This window comes from Colobus angolensis, unplaced genomic scaffold (genome assembly GCF_000951035.1).
Source record: "Colobus angolensis palliatus isolate OR3802 unplaced genomic scaffold, Cang.pa_1.0 Scaffold101, whole genome shotgun sequence".
In the NCBI taxonomy this organism is placed as follows: Eukaryota; Metazoa; Chordata; class Mammalia; order Primates; family Cercopithecidae; genus Colobus; species Colobus angolensis.
In genome coordinates this window covers 6,857,899-6,864,784 of record NW_012111031.1, presented here as the reverse complement: position 1 = coordinate 6,864,784, position 6,886 = coordinate 6,857,899, and the positions used below count along the sequence as shown (strand labels likewise).

At 46.0% G+C, this 6,886-nt stretch overlaps 1 pseudogene; it reads right to left on the bottom strand.

Annotated features, from left to right (window-relative positions):
- Positions 1–6,421: 6,421 nt before the first annotated feature.
- The window catches only part of LOC105510682, a 14,564-nt pseudogene continuing 14,099 nt past the window's right edge, over positions 6,422–6,886 (bottom strand).

Below are 6,886 nucleotides of genomic sequence, written 5' to 3'. Positions count from 1 at the left end.
GTATTTTTTAGTAGAGACGGGGTTTCACCATGTTAGCCAGGATGGTCTCGATCTCCTGACCTCGTGATCCGCCCGTCTCGGCCTCCCAAAGTGCTAGGATTACAGGCTTGAGCCACTGCGCCCGGCCAACAAATTTTTAAGTGCATGACATGGTATACTGTTAACCATAGGCACTATGTTATACAGCAGATGTCTAGATCTTAATCATCTTGTGTAACTGTAGCTTCACACCCATTGAAAAACTCCCCATTTCCTCCATCCTCTGGCAGCCTCCATTGTATTTTCTGCTTCTCTAAGTTTGATTATTTTAAAGACCTCATGTAAGCGACATCATGCAGTATTTGTCCTTCTGTGACTGACTCATTTCACCTAGCATAATGTCCTTTAGGGCCAGCCGCATTGTCGCAAATCAACCCCTAACAATTTCATGCCTTGATTCTGCAGTAGCTCCCTTTCACACGAGCAGTGATAAAGTGTGCTTAATTGTGTGTTTGAGTCAGGTCTTTATACTCTTACTGCAGGAAGCCATCCACAACAATGCACATGAGTAGTGTCTGTGTACGAGCAGGCACAGTCAAACAGAAAGCACTCTGTTTCTGGCACGTCTGCAGAGCTTGGACACTGGTGTGTGCAGAGACCCTCACAAGAGTCTCCTTAAAACCCAAAGTGATTTTAAAACTTGTAGTCGGGCTTGGTGGCTCACGCCTATAATCCCAGCACTTTGTGAGGCCGAGGTGGGTGGATCACCTGAGGTCAGGGGTTCGATAACATTCTGGCCAAAATGGCGAATCCCCGTCTCTACTGAAAATACAAAAATTAGCCGGGCGTAATTGTGCATGCCTGTAATCCCAGTTATTCAGGAGGCTGAGGCAGGAGAATCGCTTGAACCCGGGAGGCAGAGGTTGCAGTGAGCTGAGATCATATCACTGTACTCCAGCATGGGCAACAGAGTGAGACTCTGTCTCAGAAAACAAAAGAACACCAAATAAAACCACTTGAGGTTGTACAAGAAATAGTCGGAGTGACTGAATCCTGCTGTGGAATCAATAACATGTGATTTGCTTAAAGGTTTACTTAAATAAGTTATAAATCTAGGATACTTTTTTTTTTTTCTATAGCCCAGGCTGGAGTGCAGTGGTGCGATCTTGGCTCACTGCAACCTCCGCCTCCTGGGTTCAAGCGATTCTCCTGCCTCAGCCTCCAGAGTAGCTGGGACTACAGGTGCCCGCCACTACACCCAGCTAATTTCTGTATTTTTAGTAGAGACGGGGTTTCACCATGTTGGCCAGGCTGGTCTCAAACTTCTGACCTCTGGTGATCTTCCTGCCTCAGCTCCCCAAAGTGCTGGGATTACAAGCGTGAGCCGCTGCACCCAGCCTTCTTTTCTTTTTAGTATAAATGGAAAGAGGACAATGAACACCACATACAAACTACTTTGTTAAGTCATCCTTAGTTTTTGTTTTCCAGTGAACTTTGATTAAAGGAAACATATTTGGGGAAAGAGTCATTCTGTTTATTTATGTGGACATTGCATTACATCTGCGAAATAGACAGAGTGTCAAAGTACAGAGGGCACTCTGTTGCCTAGATCAATAAGCCCCAGCCAAGGTCTATTTATCCCTTTTTAGGTAAGTAGGTGAAAGGGTGATGGTGGTAATGTCAGTACTTGCATCTCTGGATGTAGAACTTTTCCTAGACTATTGGAAAGTCAAAATTAAGGCTAGGAGTTCCGGGTCATATAGAGACCTCTAGCCATTGAAAACCCCTGTGTGGTGTTCACAGAGCAAGTTTGGCATCTGTCCACTCTGAGAGGAATGCATGTCCTTGTGACTCGAATCGTCAACTGAGATCTGGCCTTGACCTGTGGGGAAGGACGTGATGAGGAGAGAAACCCAGCAGGACATTGCTATCAGCTCCAACACAAGCACGAGGGTGAAATGCATCTGCTTCTAGAGCTGCCCTTCTGCAGAAGAATTTGTTAGTGAACCGGCATTGGTTGAGTGTCTATTCTATTTAGAGCTCCTGTTATGTGGGCTAGCTAAGTATCAGCTCTTTAGGTCATAAATACATTAAGCATTTTAGGAAGATAATTAATATGTGTGTGGCTATGTATTTCTCTAACAACCATCCCCTAATTTTTTTTTACATGATGCATTATGTCCATATTAGATTCTGTACAGGGTCCCTTTCCTTTCCTTTCTTCTTTCTTCTCTTTCTTTCTTTCTTTTTTTTTTTTATTTTTATTTTTGAGACAGGCAGAGTACAGTGGTGTGATCTCAGCTCACTGTAGCCTCAACCTCCTGGGCAAGTGATCCGCCTACCTCAGTATCCTGAGTAGCTGAGACCACAGGTGTGTGCCACCATGCCCAGCTAATTGTTGTTGTTGTTGTTGTTGTTTTTTTTTAAAGAGACATGGTTTCACCATGTTGCCCAGGCTGGTCTCCAACTCCTGGACTCAAGCCATCCACCTGCCTTGGCCCCTCAAAGTGCTAGGCTTACAGGTTTACAGGTATGAGCCACCATGCCCAACCTTTTCTTTTCTTTTCTTTTTCTTTTTCTTTAACTTACAATGCTTTAATTTTTTGACAGCTTTAATTGAAGTACAAATGATATAAAAAAAAATTGTGCATATTTAAGTGTATACAATTTGATGACTTTGGTTATAATGCACATATACCTGTGATACCATTGCCACAATCAAGGTAACAAATATGTTCATCATCTCCAAAAGTTTCGTTGTGCCCCTTTTTCTGCCTTTTCATGTGTGTGTATGCGAGGAAGAACACTTAACATGAAATCTACCCTCTTAACAAATTTTTTTTTTTTTTTTTTTTTGAGATGGAGTCTCGCTCTACCTCTGGAGTGCAGTGGCCGGATCTCAGCTCACTGCAAGCTCCGTCTCCCGGGTTTACGCCATTCTCCTGCCTCAGCCTCCCGAGCAGCCAGGACTACAGGCGCCCGCCACCTCGCCCGGCTAGTTTCTTTTTGTATTTTTTAGTAGAGACGGGGTTTCACCATGTTAGCCAGGATGGTCTCGATCTCCTGACCTCGTGATCCGCCCGTCTCGGCCTCCCAAAGTGCTAGGATTACAGGCTTGAGCCACTGCGCCCGGCCAACAAATTTTTAAGTGCATGACATGGTATACTGTTAACCATAGGCACTATGTTATACAGCAGATGTCTAGATCTTAATCATCTTGTGTAACTGTAGCTTCACACCCATTGAAAAACTCCCCATTTCCTCCATCCTCTGGCAGCCTCCATTGTATTTTCTGCTTCTCTAAGTTTGATTATTTTAAAGACCTCATGTAAGCGACATCATGCAGTATTTGTCCTTCTGTGACTGACTCATTTCACCTAGCATAATGTCCTTTAGGGCCAGCCGCATTGTCGCAAATCAACCCCTAACAATTTCATGCCTTGATTCTGCAGTAGCTCCCTTTCACACGAGCAGTGATAAAGTGTGCTTAATTGTGTGTTTGAGTCAGGTCTTTATACTCTTACTGCAGGAAGCCATCCACAACAATGCACATGAGTAGTGTCTGTGTACGAGCAGGCACAGTCAAACAGAAAGCACTCTGTTTCTGGCACGTCTGCAGAGCTTGGACACTGGTGTGTGCAGAGACCCTCACAAGAGTCTCCTTAAAACCCAAAGTGATTTTAAAACTTGTAGTCGGGCTTGGTGGCTCACGCCTATAATCCCAGCACTTTGTGAGGCCGAGGTGGGTGGATCACCTGAGGTCAGGGGTTCGATAACATTCTGGCCAAAATGGCGAATCCCCGTCTCTACTGAAAATACAAAAATTAGCCGGGCGTAATTGTGCATGCCTGTAATCCCAGTTATTCAGGAGGCTGAGGCAGGAGAATCGCTTGAACCCGGGAGGCAGAGGTTGCAGTGAGCTGAGATCATATCACTGTACTCCAGCATGGGCAACAGAGTGAGACTCTGTCTCAGAAAACAAAAGAACACCAAATAAAACCACTTGAGGTTGTACAAGAAATAGTCGGAGTGACTGAATCCTGCTGTGGAATCAATAACATGTGATTTGCTTAAAGGTTTACTTAAATAAGTTATAAATCTAGGATACTTTTTTTTTTTTCTATAGCCCAGGCTGGAGTGCAGAGGCTTCCATCTCAGGAAGTGTCTCCTGTAGGTTTTGTTTGTTTTGTTTTGTTTTGTTTTGAGACAGAGTCTCACTCTGTTGCCCAGGCTGGGGTGCAGTGGCACAATCTCAGCTCACTGCAACCTCTGCCTCCGGGGTTCAAGCGATTCTTCTGCCTCAGCCTCCTGAGTAGCTGGGATTACAAGCGCCCACCACCACACCCAGCTAATTTTTGTATTTTTAGCAGAGACGGAGTTTCACTATGTTGGTCAGGCTGGTCTCAAACTCTTGACCTCATGATCCACCCGCCTCGGACCCAAAGTGCTGGAATTATAGGCATGAGCCACCATACCCGGCCAGATGCCTTCCATGTCTTTGAACGCCTCCCGAGTTCAAGCAATTTTCCTGTCTCAGCTTCCCGAGTAGCTGGGATTACAGGCACCCACCACCATGCCCGGCTAAGTTTTGTATTTTTAGTAGAGACGGGGTTTCACCATGATAATCAGGCTGGTCTTGAACTTCTTGCCTGAAGTGATCCGCCTGCCTCGGCCTCCCAAAGTGCTGGGTGAGCCACCGCGCCCGGCCTATGATGCACATTTTGTTATTACTTTTACATATACAGTGTTATCAGTGAGGAAAACCATAGGCAATAATACCCAGTTAAAGTGGTCTTTTTCTCAAGAAACAAGAAGCCTGGAGGTAGAAAGTTGCTGGCATTGGTTTAGCTGCCTGATAATGTCAATAAGACGCTGACCCTTTCTCTCTTTCAGTCTTGCCTTTCTTAGCACGTGGGCCTTTTGTTAACATGCTTGTTACTTTGTGAGAGTGAGATTGTGGCCACAGCTGCAGGTACCATGTTTGTATTCAAGGCATGAGAATGGGGAAGGGGCAGTGTCAGTGACCACTGCTCCTGGGCCTGTCCTGTTTGTACAGAAGTAAAGGCTTTCTCAAACACTCCCCCTTACGCTGCCCAAGAGTTTCATGTTTGTCTCGTTGGACAGAACTTGTCACTTGGCCATGTTTAGCTGCAAGAAAGGCTGGGAAAGAAATTTTTTTTTTTTGAGATGGAGTCTCGCTCTGTCACAAGGCTGGAGTGCAGTGGTGTGATCTTGGCTTACCGCAACCTCTGACTCCCTGGTTCAAGTGATTCTCCTGCCTCAGCCTCCCGAGTAGCTGGGATTACAGGCACGTGCCACCACGCCCAGCTAATTTTTGTATTTTCAGTAGAGATGGGGTTTCACCATGTTGTATGGTCTCGATCTCCTGACCTCATGATCGGCCTGCCTCGGCCTTCCAAAGTGCTAGGATTACAGGTGTGAGCCACTGCGCCCAGCCGGGAAAGAAGTATTTAACATTTTCAGCTTCCATAGTGGAGGCTGGCACAGCAGAGGAGGATTAGAAACAAGTTGCCCTACTAATGGCTCCTAGAGAGTCCCCACTAATCCTTCATTAGGGAAGGAAGATGTGACCAGAATCTTTTCAGTGGCTTCCTTTTGTGGCATTTAGATGTAAATTAGATTTTTCAGGGTTTCAAGGAGCAGGCATATCCTCAGATTATTTCCATGAATGAAGGCCAATTCTAAGGCTACGTGGGGAAATAAAGGACATAGGAAGTTGTCTCAGGCCACATGATTAGGCCATACAGGAAGTGGTCGGGGATGTACTTGTAGCCCCGTGGCTCTGATAGCAACTCTGGTGGAACTATCACAATACCTGGCAAGTGACTCTTCAGAACTGGGCAACTGTGGGGATCCCTGGTCTGGGGCTCCGCCATGACAGGGACGGAGCTGTTTTGCCTCTGACTCTACTGCTCTTGTCTGTATCAGCAGATTTTCACTCGTGCCTTATGTCAAATGTCCCAAGAGTTCTTGTGGGACAGCCTTCACCATCCAGCAGAGGGGCCACTATAGGGCAGAGCTCTCAAGGCCACCTTGGGCCTCTATCCATGTCTCCCTTGGCCTATCTGTGTGGCCGGGTGATGGGTCATGTGTAACTACTGTTGATCACACTCAGAGGGGATTGTGGATGAGATGGGCTCCCCGAGGGCTTTGGAGGAGGTAATGAAACAATGGCTAGTTTGGACCCTGGCTCTACGCCATCTGCTAAGCTGTATCAAACTAGCCATTTTTTTTTTTTTTTGGTTGTTAGTTTCTATTTCATAATCATCAACTTAACTCTGCAATCCAGCTAGGCATGGAAGGGAACAAGGAAAACATGGAGCCCAAAGGGAACTGAGCGAGAGCACAAAGATTCCAGGATACTGTGAGCAAACCGGGTGGAGGGGTGCTCTCCTGAGCTATAGAAGGAATGGTCTGGTGGTTAAGATAAAACACAGTCAGCAATGGTGATCTTCTTGCTGGTCTTGCCATTCTTGGATCCAAAGCACTCCATGGTCTTCACAATATTCATGCCTTCTTTCTCCTTGCCAAAGACCACATGCGTGCCATCCAACCACTCAATCTTGGCAGTGCAGATGAAAAACTGGGAACCATTTGTGTTGGATCCAGCATTTGCCATGGACAAGATGCCAGGACCTGTATGCTTCAGAATGAAGTTGTCGTCATCAAATTTCTCCTTGTAAATGGACTTCCACCAGTGCGATTACGGCATGAGAAGTCACCATCCTGACACATAAACCCTGGAATAATTCTGTGACAGCAGGGACCTTATAACTAAATCCTTTCTCCCTAGTGCTCAGAGCGTGAAAGTTTTCTGCTGTCTTTGGAAACTTGTCTGCAAATAACTTGAAGGAGACGCAGCCCAAGGGCTTGCCGTCGATGGCGA